This window comes from Oryx dammah, unplaced genomic scaffold, assembly GCF_014754425.2.
Source record: "Oryx dammah isolate SB20612 unplaced genomic scaffold, SCBI_Odam_1.1 HiC_scaffold_5, whole genome shotgun sequence".
Lineage (NCBI taxonomy): Eukaryota > Metazoa > Chordata > Mammalia > Artiodactyla > Bovidae > Oryx > Oryx dammah.
Window position 1 is genome coordinate 69,168,418 of NW_024070189.1, and position 12,356 is coordinate 69,180,773.

At 40.4% G+C, this 12,356-nt stretch overlaps 1 pseudogene; it reads right to left on the reverse strand.

The window, feature by feature from the left end:
• Positions 1-4,329: 4,329 nt before the first annotated feature.
• Positions 4,330-10,867, reverse strand: LOC120864526 (annotated as a pseudogene).
• Positions 10,868-12,356: the final 1,489 nt, after the last annotated feature.

Sequence of the window (12,356 nt, forward strand, 5' to 3'; positions counted from 1 at the left end):
AGGTTTCTTCCTAGATATTTTATTCTTTTATTTGCAATGGTGAATGGGATTGTTTCCTCAACTTCACTTTCTGATTTTTCATTGTTAGCATACAGGAATGTAAGGCATTTCAGTGTATTAACTTTATATCTTGCAACTTTACAATATTCATTGGTTAGCTTTAGAAATTTTCTGGTGGGATCTTTAGGGTCTTCTATATATAGTATCATGTCATCTGCAACCTGTAAGAGTTTTACTTCTTTTCTGATCTGGATTATTTTTCTTCTCTGATTGCCATGGCTAGGACTTCCAAAACTATGTTGAATAATAGTGGCAAGAGTGGGCACCCTCATCTTCTTCATGATCTTAGAGAAACTGCTTTCAGTTTTTCAGCATTGAGAATAATGTTTGCTGTGGGTTTGTTGTATATAGCATCTATTATGTTGAGGTATGTTCCTTCTATGCCTACTTTCTGTAGAGTTTTTTTCATAAATGAGTGTTGAACTTTGTCAAAAGCTTTTTCTGCATCTATTGAGATGATCATATGGTTTCTATCTTTCAGTTTGTTGACATGCTGTATCACATTGAGTGACTTGCATATGTTGAAGAATCCTGGCATCCCTGGGATAAATTCTACTTAATCACAGTGTATAATCATTTTAATGTGTTGTTGGATTCTCTTTGCTAGAATTTTGTTGAGGATATTTGCATTACATTCATCAGTGATATTGGCCTCTAATTTTCTTTTTTGTTGTTATCTTTGTCTTGTTTTTGTATCAAAGTGATGGAGGCCTCATAGAAGAAATTTGGGAGATTTCCTTCCTCTGCAATTTTCTGGAAGACTTTGAGCAGGATGGGTGTTAGCTATTCTGTAAACTTTGGTAGATTTCACCTGGGAAGACATCTTGCCCTGGACTTTTGTTTGTTGAAAGATTTTTTATTGCAGTTTTGATTTTGGTGTTTATGAATGGTCTGATCACTTCTATTGCTTCCTGGTTCAGTATTATGAGACTGTACTTTTCTAAGAACTTATCCATTTCTTCCAGTTTGTCCATTTTATTGGCATATAGTTGCTCATAGTAGTCTCTTATGATCCTTTATATTTCTGAGTTGTCTGTTGTAACTTCTCCTTTTTTGTTTCTAATTTTATTGATTTGTTTTTATTTTTCTTAACAAGTCTGGCTAGTGGTCTGTCAATTTTATCTTGTCAAAGAGCCAGTTTTTAGTTTTACTGATCTTTGCTATTGTTTCCTTCATTTCTTTTTCATTTATTTCTGTTCTAATCTTTATGATTTCTTTTCTTCTTCTGCTGCTGCTGCTGCTGCTAAGTTGCTTCAGTTGTGTCCGACTCTGTGCAGCCCACCAGGCTCCCCTGTCCCTGGGATTCTCCTGGCAAGAACACTGGAGTGGGTTGCCATTTCCTTCTCCAATGCATGAAAGTGAAAAGTGAAAGTGAAGTCGCTCAGTCATGTCTGACTCTTCACAACCCCATGGACTGCCACCCACCAGGCTCCTCCATCCATGGGACTTTCCAGGCAAGAGTACTAGAGTGGGGTGCCATTGGCTTCTCCTTGTGGCCTTTTTTTTTTTTTTTCGGTTCTTCTTTTTCTAGTTGGTTTAGGTGTAGTCAAGTTGTTTATTTGATGTTTTTTTCATTTCTTGAGGTAGGCTTGTATTGCTATAAACCTCTTTCTTAGAATTGCTTTTGAAGAATCCCATAGGATTTGGTTGCAAGGAGATTCAATCAGTCCATTCTAAAGGAGATCAGTCCTGGGTGTTCATTGGAAGGACTGATGCTAAAGCTGAAACTCCAATACTTTGGCTGCCTCAGGTGAAGAGTTGACTCATTGGAAAAGACTCTGATGCTGGGAGGGATTGGGGGCAGGAGGAGAAGGGGACGACAGGGCAGGAGAAGGAGATGGGATGGCTGGATGACATCACTGACTCGATGGACATGAGTCTGAGTAAACTCCAGGAGCTGGTGATGGACAGGGAGGCCTGGCATGCTGCGATTCATGAGGTCTCAAAGAGTTGGACACGACTGAGCGAATGAACTGAACTGAACTGAATAGGATTTGGGTCATTGTTTTTTCATTGTCATTTGTTTCTAGGCATTTTTTATTTCCTTTTTGAAGTCTTCAGTGACCTTTTGGTTATTTAGAAGCATATTATTTAGCCTCCGTGTACTTGTGTTTTTTTTAATATTTTTCCCCTGTAATTGATATCTAGTCTCATATTGTTGTGGTTGGAAAAGATGCCTGATACAATTTCAGTTTTCTTAAACTTACCAAGGCTTGATTTGTGACCCAAGATGTGACCTATCCTGCAAAATGTTCCATGTGCACTTGAGAAAATAGTGTATTCTGCAGCTCTGAAGTGAAATGTCCTGAAGATATCAATTAGGTCCATCTGGTCTGATGTGTGATTTAAGGTTTGTGTTTCCTTATTAATCTTCTGTCTGTATGATCTGTCCACTGGTGTGAGTAGGGTGTTAAAATGCCTTACTATTAATGTGCTACCGTTGATTTCCTCTTTATGGTTGTTAGCATTTGCCTTATGCATTGAAGTGTTCCTATGTTGGGTGCATAAATATTTATAATTGTTAAATGTTCTTGGATGATCGATCCCTTGATCATTATGTAGTGTTCGTTATTACCTCTTGTAACAGTTTTTATTTTAAAGTTTATTTTGTCTGACATAAGTATTGCTACTCCCACTTTCTTTTGATTCCCATTTGCATGAAATATCTTTTGCCATCCCATGACTTTCAGTCTGTATGTTTCCTTAGGTCTGAAATGGGTCTCTTGCAGGTAGCATATACACAGGTCTTGGCTTCTGTATCCATTCAGCTTATCTGTGTCTTTTGGTTTGGGCATTTAAACCATTTACATTTAAGGTAGTTTTCTATATATATGCCCTTATTGCTATTTTCTTAGTTGTGTAGGGTTTGTTTTTGTTGGACTTTTTTTCTTTTATGCTTCCTGCTAGAAAAGTTCCTTTAGTATTTGTTGTAAAGCTGATTTGGTGAAGCTGAATTCTCTTAGCTTTTATTTGTCTATAAAGCTTTTGATTTCACCATCAAATCTTAATGAGATCCTTACTAGATAGAGTAATCTCACTGTTCAGTCACCAAGTCACAATCGACTCCCTGAAACCCCATGGACTGCAGCATGCCAGGCTTCCCTGTCCTTCACTATCTCCTGGAGTTATTCAAACTCATGCTTATTGAGTTGGTGATGCTATCCAACCATCTTTTCCTCTGTCACCCCCTTTTTCTCCTGCCCTCTATCTTTCCCAGCATTAGAGTTTTTTTTGCCATGAGTCCATTTGCCATGAAGCTATAGGACTGAATGCCATGATCTTAGTTTTTTGAAGGTTGAGTTTTAAGCCAGCTTTTTCATTCTTTTCTTTCACCCTCATCAAGAGGATCTTTACTTCCTCTTTGCTTTCAGTCATTAGAGTGGTATCATCTGCATATCTGAGGTTGTTGATATTTCTTCTGGCAATCTCCATTCCAACTTGTGATTCATTCAGCCTGCATTCTGCATGATGTTAAATAAACAAGATGACAATATAGAGCCTTGATGTACTCCTTTCCCAATTTTGAACCAACCCATTGTTCCATGTCTGGTTCTAACTGTTGTTTTTTGCCCTGTATACAGGTTTCTCAGGAGACAGGTAAGGTGGTCAGGTGTTTCCATCTCTTTAAGAACTTTCCAGTTTGTTGTGATCCACACAGTCAGAGCCCTTAGTATTGTAGTCAGAGTAGCAGAAAGTAGATGTTTTTCTGAAATTCCTTTGCTTTCTTTATGTTTCAATGAGTATTGTCATCTCTGATTCCTCTGCCTTTTTAAATCTAGCTTGTACATCTGGAACTTCTCAGTTCATGTACCATTGATGCCTAGCTTGAAGGATTTGGGTCATTACCTTGCTCCCATGTGAAATGAGTGCAATTGTATGGTAATTTGAACATTCTTTGCCATTGTCCTTTTTTGGGATTATTAAGAAAACTGACCTTTTAGAGTTCTGTGGCTGGAAATAATCTTGGCTATAGAGTAGTCAAGTCAAAGTCACTCAGTCGTGTCTGACTCTTGTGGCCCCATGGACTACAGCCCGCAAGGTTCCTCTGTCCATGGGATTCTCCAGGCAAGAATACTGGAGTGGGTTGCCATTTCCTTCTCCAAAGGTGATCAGCTTAGTCAGTTCAGTTCAGTCGCTCAGTCGTGTCCAACTCTTTGAGACCCCATGAATCGCAGCACGCCAGGCCTCCCTGTCCATCACCAACTCCCGGAGCTCACTCAGACTCACGTCCTTTAAATCCCTTATGAGTTTACCTATGGCATTTTGTTGATGCTGATCACCACAATTTTTTCTCTGAACTACCATACTACAATGCCCTGTATTTTTTCTTTTTTTTTTTTTAAAGGAGGCGGGTGTTTAAAAATGGACTTATTTGTTGGTTTTTTAAGACAATTACACATAATGTTACAAGTGGGCTAATGATGGAATTCAGCTTGCCACCCCCCTGCCCCAGGCCACTCTTCAAATCAAGCTGCTTTATAGAACTTTCCCAACTGTGCAAGAATTTTGGAGTTAACTAGCAACAAGCCTAAAAATTTGGTTATGTATATAAGTACAAAGCTGGTTCATCAAATCCCTGTTCTGGCCCTTAACCCAGTTCATTTCAACTAAGGCATCATCTACCTCCTTCTTAACGTTTATCAGACACTTGAAAAAGTAACATCCAGCCACTCCTTGGAGATGGTTCCCTTTTTTAGACACTGGGCTGCTGAAGGGCTCAGGAGCCTCGTGGTCCCGGGCTCCATTACTAGAGCCTTTACAACCTTCCAGAACCTCCATGTTCCCCTTTTCCTCACTCCTTTCATCCTCCATGGGTTCTGGGTTTTCCTCCTGAGAAAGTGAGTCCTGGCTGGGGCCGTGGCCCCCACAGTGGCAGACTCACCTTCTGGTGGAGCAAGGCCCCCCAAGGCACTCTCCTGGGGGCCCTGGGCAACATCCTGGCTACTGCCAGACTCTTCCGGAGGGAGACTTTTTCTCTTCTAAGGCTTCGATGACATTCTTGGGAGCGAGGGGCACTTCTCTCAGTTGTCTCACTCGGTCTCTTTTCTTCCTCTTTAAGTAAATCTAGGAGTTTTCTATGGCCGTTAGGAAAAGGCTGGTTTCCTCCTTTCCACAGGGAATTCGTTTATGCTGGACCTTTAGATCAATGAGGCTTTTTTCAAACCATGTTGTCACAACCACGATGCCTTCCACTGTCTCAGGACCCGGAGATGATGCTTTGAAGGCTAGTTCTTTCATCACAGACCCCAGGACTACAAACGTAATGGGCTTCCTTGGCTTCTCTAGTTTTCTTCACTCACTGGGTGGTGATGGTACTGTTACATCATCATAAAAACTCCAAGCCAAAGCCCATCTTGTTGTCCGACCCTGGTGGAATTCAGTATAGGTGACTTTAGGAACCCCTTGTATGTGAAGTTCTTCCTTCAGAGAAGCCAGGTTGCATTTCTTTCCCAGCATACAGCTATACCATCTTAATCTTTTTTTAAGCTGTAAACTGTCATGGATGATCCTTTCAACAAACTCTAATTCACCTCCTTCTGCCATGATCTCTGTGATTCCTCCTATATTTACAGAACTGGGTGGGGGTCTTCAAGGATTTCAAGAATTTACTCCCTTGGCTTCCAACTGATTGGCAAAAAAAGGAGGGTTGCACATGCAAAAGTCATAAATTATCTCAGATTCTTCTTTAAGAGTATCCGTCAGGAGTGTCTTCTGTGGTACTTTAACCCTTTTTATAAGATCAGCTAAGTTATTCTGCTCCACATTCTTCTTTGCGTAGTTGAAGCACATATCATCTACTTCTGTTACAAGGCAATACCAGCCGTTTAAGGTGGTTCCCAGTAAAGGACAGATGCAGGATGCCCCAGTACCTATGTCAATTCCTCTTCGGGGGGTTTTTGTCAGAGTTCTAATGACCGATCAGATCTTCTACCCAGTGAATATAGTTGAGTCTCAAGGGAACTGTAGGAATCAGTCTCTCCAGCGGAATATCGATAGAAAGTCCAAAATCTTCCCTTATCAGAGTACAAGTCAGAGCTCTGACTGCTTCGAGATCTTTAAAATTAAGACTCACTCTTCTATTCAGATTTATCTGAACATCTATAGAGTAATCGTGACTATATATATATATATATATATGTATATGTATATTCCCCCCCCGCCCTTTTCATACTTTAAATATATCCTGTCACTCCCTTTTCATCTACAGAATTTCTGTTGAAAAATCAGCTGTTACCCTCATGGGGATTCTTTGTATGTTATTTTTTGTTTTTCCCTTGCTGCTTTTAATGGTTTTTCTTTGTGTTTAATTTTGATTAGTTTGATTAATATGTGTCTTGGTGCATTTCTCTTTAAATTTATCCTGTACAGGACTCTCTGGACTTCCTGGACGTGGGCGGTTATTTCCTTTCCCATGTAACGGAAGTTTTTGACTATAATATCCTAAAATATTTTCTCATAACTTTTCTTTTCCTCTTTCTCTTCTGGGATTCCTATAATTTGAATATAGGGATTTAATATTTAATTTAATTTAATTTAATATTTAATATTAATATTGTCCCAGCAGTCTCTTAGACTGTCTCTTTTCATTCTTTTTTCTTTATTCTGCTCCTCAGCAGTTATTTCCATCATTCTATCTTCCAGTTCACTGGAATCATTCTTCTGCTTCAGTTTTTCTGCTATCAATTCCTTCTAGAGTATTTTTAATTTCAGTGATTATGTTGTTCATCACTGTTTGCTTTTTCTTTATTTCTTTTATGTCTTTATTAAATGTGTTAAATATTTCTTGCATTTTCTCTATTCTACTTTCAATATTTTTAAACATTTTTACTATCATTACTCTAATTTCTTTTTCAGATAAGTTGCCTATTCCCTCTTCATTTATTTGGTTTTGTAGTTTTTCACCATGATTCTTCATCTGTAATGTATTTTTTGTCATTTCTTTTTCTTTCTTTCTTTCTTTTTTTTTTTTTTTTTTATGGGTATGTCTCTGCTCCTGTCTCACTAGTAGTTTGGCCTGAGGTTTCCAGTAGTGGAGTTTGCAGGAGTGAAGGGGTCCACAGAGGAGAGGGACCCTGGAGGGAGGAGGAAACCAGAGAACAGAGGGTGACCCTAGAGGATGGAGGGAGACTCCTGGATAGCAGAGGGATCAGCCTGGAGGGAGGAAGAGGGCCTCAAAGGGAGGAGAGGGCCCTGGAGGGCAGAGGAGAAACTTGGAAAGCAGAGTGCCCAGTCCAGAGGCCAGATGGATGTCCCTAGAAAGAGGATGGGTGCCCCAGGAAAAAGGGGTCCCAGAGGGAGTTGGAAACTAGAAGGCAGAGGGCAGCCTGGAGGGTAGAGGGGGGCCCTGGAGGATGGAGTTGGCTCCAAAGGGTGGAGAAGGTGGCCTGGGGACCTTAGGAGTCTCCCCAGGGCTGAGTGGGTGGGGGAAGAACAGTCAGTTACCTATTCCTGGAATCCTGCAAGATCCTCCCCTAGCGGCCCACCTTTTCCTCTCTCCACAGGAACCTCCCCCCCTCCTTCTCATGTCTGCAGGACCCACACAGGTAGAGGAGCCCCTGAAGAGTAGAGAGTGCCCCAAAGGGGTGAGGGCTCAACTGGAGGGTAGAGAGGGCCCCAGAGGGCAGATGGGGCTTCAGAAGGCAGAGGCCCAGGGGGCCCCAGAAGGCTTCCTGGGGCCAAGTGAAATGGGAACCACAAGGGATTCCTCAATGGATCCTCTGATCCCATCAGGGGTCTCTCTTGGCCAAGCAATCATGTTGCTCCTAGCACCCAAAGACACCCAAATGACTCCCCCTCTCCCAGCAGCCCGTCAGTCAAGCTGGCTGAGTGATGGAGAGCCCCAGAGGCTTCCCTCAGTGGATCCTCCAATCCCAGGAGAATCCTCCCTTTCGGCTGTGCGGACGTGTTTCTACTGCCACCCAGGGAACCAAAACCACTCCTGCACCCAAACTGTTTTTTGAGCCCAAATCTCTCCCCTTCCCCCAGCAGCCCCTCAGCCGTTGGTCCCCCAACTTCAACCTCCCCCACTTCCCCCTATCCAGTACCAGGTTGCCCCCAGGGCTTCTCCTGCAGCCTGTCTGCCAGAGGTCCCCCACCAGCACCTGGTGAGTATCCTAGGCCTGAGGAGACACAGACTCTGTCTTCCCTCATTGCCATCTTGATTCTGCCCCCTGTCCATTTGTTTATTGGGTTGTTTGTATGCTGTTAAGCATTATGAGCGGTTTGTAAATTTTTAGAGAGTAATTCCTTGTTAGTCACATCATTTGCATGTATTTTCTCCCAATCTGTGGGTTGTCTTTTCATTTTGTTTATTGTTTCTTTTGCTGTGCAAGAACTTTTGAGTTTAAGTAAGTCCCGTTTGTTTGTTTTTGTTTTTATTTCCATTATTCTGGAAGACAGATTGAAAAAGATACTGCTGTGATTTGTCAGAGAGTGTTATGCTGATGTTTTCCTCTAGAAGTTTTATAGTGTTTAGCCTTATATTTAAGCCTTTAATCTATTATGAGCTTATTTTTGTGTATGGTGTTAAAGAATGATCTGATTTCATTTTTTTGCATATAAAACTGTCCGGTTTTCCCAGCACCATTTGTTGAAGGCACTATGTTTCCAATGTTGTGTGGTCTTGTCTTGCGTAGTCTTTGTCATAGATTAACTGACTGTAGGTTCATGGGTTTATTTATGGGTTTTCTTTTATGCTCCATTGATCTATATTTCTATTTTTGTGCCAGCACCATATTGTTTTGATGACTGTAACTTTGTAATATTGCTGGAAGTCAGTGAGCCTGATTCCTCCGGCTCTGTTTTTCTCTCTCAAGATTGCTTTGGCCACTCGGGGTCCTTTGTGTCTGCATACAAATTTTGAGATTTTTGTTGTTGTTCTATATAATTGAGTATTTTCAAAATTTTTATTTATTTATTTATTTGGTTGGATTGGGTCTTAGTTGCAGCATGCAGGATCTTTGATCTTTAGTTGCAGGATGTGAACTCTTGGTTGTGACATGTGGGATCTAGTTCCCTGAAAAATGATTGAACCTGAGCCCCCTGCATTGGGAGCATGGAGTCTTAGCCACTGGGTCACCAGGGAATTCCCTGGTCTTGCAAGTGAATATTAAAAAAAAAAAAAAAACTTTATTTCTTTTAATATATTTAAATTTCACTTGTGGAAAGCCATTAGGAAATAAATTATTTTAAAACCAAGATGGCCAGTTTTCATGATGATGAATAGCTATGTTTGTCCTGAGGGACAATGCCTTTTGAATCTGCAAGAGAGAAATATCCTTTCTGTATGTGGCTGCTACTGGAAAAAGTAAAATTTACTATGTTTAGGTCAATTCAATAAAGATTTAACAGAGCATACTTGTTGATGAGTCAGAAAATCACCCAAATAAATGAGGCTCCATAAGAAGCCAAAATGAGGGACATATTTAAGCAACCCAGGATAATAAAATACCAGATAAACAAAGTAATTTATCCCTACCCACCCTCCCACATAGAGTCTTGTTTTAAGAAAAATGCCAAGCAATAGAGAAAAACAAATCGTTTAATGGATATCTAGGGACTCACTTCCTCTGTGGTTTCATATTTGTCTCAAGGACCCTCTGGAGTACTTACTTTTATCAAATGTATGTGTAATTGTCTATATGATCTCAGAAATATTGCTTGCACATGGAAAACAAAATGCTCCAGTCTCCTACAACAAGCCTTCTTCAGGAAGTAGCCAGGAGCATCATTTCTTTGGGGGAAGCATGTTGTGTTGAGGAAAATCCAGTGTGTGTAGGTATACAAGTGCAGGTAAAATTAAGAGACTGGCCTGGCTTCCAATAATTCTACCTACTGTTTTGCCTCTCTTCAGGGTAGTAGCTCCACTTAATAGAGTCCTTTGTAGCATCTTGAACAACCAGAGGGGAATATTTTGTTCAATTAACTGGGTGCAACTTTAAGGATATGGAACAAACATTAGGAACATTTTTATTAAACTAAATCACCTCTTGCATCTGGTTCTTTCTTCAACTTTCACCTCCTTGTCTCACTGTTCCTAAGAGTTTTCCATAACTTCTGTCTAGAAATTTAGTAGTCAGCTGATGGGAAAATGCAATTATTGGGTCCCAGAAGTAAGTAAATCTAGTAAACATCAATGAAACAACATTAAGAGTAAATTGTCAGTGTTACCTTCATTTTCAGAGGTAAAATGAAAATGAAATTTACACATAATCACTGTTGCCACCAGGAGGTACCGCTTGGTGGTATTGGTTGGGAAAATGGGAAATCTTAGAGCTTTTCTTATCCCAATCAGAGCTTTCCCTTTGAAATTTGTTCCTTGTAGATTGAAGTTTTCTTACTGCCTACATACAACCTGAGTAACTAGTGATATGGACGTAAAAGTTCAAATTCATGCTTAGTTGCTTCTAGTCTGTTTCAAGCTACTTAGAGTAGAAAATTCTCCATTTCTATTTCCATAAACTTGTAGAGAGGAACATCCTCCCTCTTGAATGTAGGCACAATCTTATTTCTCATTTAGAGTTTATGAAATCTAATTTCATTATTATTTCTGAATTTATCTTGATGTGGTTTATATAAGTTTCTATGAAAAAATATAAAGGAGAACACAGCTTTGACTATATTGGTTGATTCCTTGGCTAATGTATATTGTTTTAGAAAATGACCCCCTAGATTCAAGTACAAGACAACACTTTCATCTTTTCATACTCTATTTCATATTTGTCTATGGTTTCTTCCATAAATATATGTAACTAGATCCACAGGTAGAGGAGAGCTAAGAAAAAATTTATGTATTTACCTGTTGCATGTCTAGTCATGAATGTAAGAAATTGCTACATATGACCTCAAGGGATTCTTTATAGTGAAAATAGTTTGTGATCATAGGAAACCCATAGATCTTTATTACTGAGTCTTAGTTCAGTTCAGTTCAGTCTCTCAGTCATGTCCAACTCTTTGTGACCCCATGAATTGCAGCATACCAGGCCTCCCTGTCCATCACCAACCCCCGGAGTTCACTCAAACTCACGTCCATCAAGTCAGTGACGCCATCCAGCCATCTCATCCTCTGTCGTCCCCTTCTCCTCCTGCCCCCAATCTCTCCCAGCATCAGAGTCTTTTCCAATGAGTCAACTCTTCGCATGAGGTGGCCAAAGTACTGGAGTTTCAGCTTCAGCATCATTCCTTCCAATGAACACCCAGGACTAATCTCCTTTAGAATGGACTGGTTGGATCTCCTTGCAGTCCAAGGGACTCTCAGCAGTCTTCTCCAACACCACGGTTTAAAAGAATCAGTTCTTCAGCGCTCAGCTTTCTTGACAGTACAACTCTCACATCCATACATAACCACAGGAAAAACCATAGCCTTGACTAGACAGACCTTTGTTGGCAAAGTAATGTCTCTGCTTTTGAATATGCTATCTAGGTTGGTCATAACGTTCCTTCCAAGGAGTAAGCGTCTTAACTGGGTCTTAGTAGAGCACATTAAATAGGATGCTAAGAAATTATGAAATATCTGAATACCCAGCATTAAGATCATAAAATTGAGAATGATAGAGGTATAAATTCTGAGAAATATAATAGATCATATTAATTGTTTCTAATTCTCTCTTCATGTCTCATCATTTTAGAGTTTGCTGTCAGTGGAGCTTACTTCCCCATCATGTTGATGTTGAGTGACTTACTTTAGTCAGTGGAACTTGGTAGAAAGTAATAGAGTCAGCTTTAAGTTCTGCCCTTAGTGGAAATCCCTGGAGACTTAGAGGGTAAAGCATCTGCCTGCAACACAGGAGACCCAGGTTCAATCCGAGACCCAGGTTTGATCCCTGGGTTGGGAAGATCCCCTGGAGAAGGAAATGGCAACACACTTTGGTATTCTTGCCTGAAAAATCCCATGGATGGAGGAGCCTGGTAGGCTACAGTCCATGGGGTCGCAAAGAGTCAGACACGACTGAGCGACTTCACTTCACTCACTTAGGGGAAATCAGGTAATTTTGCTTGTCTCTTTTTGGTTCCTGCCATCTTCTTTGAGAAGAGCAAGCCCCAGAGTGAGAGACTTGTGGTGGAGTATATCTGTACTTAATAGGCATCCTAAAGCAAAATGCCTCCACCTGACTCACAAACATGGGAGCAAGAAAATACATGTTTACTGCCATAAGCCACTGAAATTTGTGGAGTTACTTTTTACCTCACATTATTACAGCAATACCTGACCAATAAAAATATTTTCAAAAGCTTTTATTTTATTTTACTTCTGTTTCCCTTTCCTTCTTCTTATAGCTCATCCAGATTGGTCAACC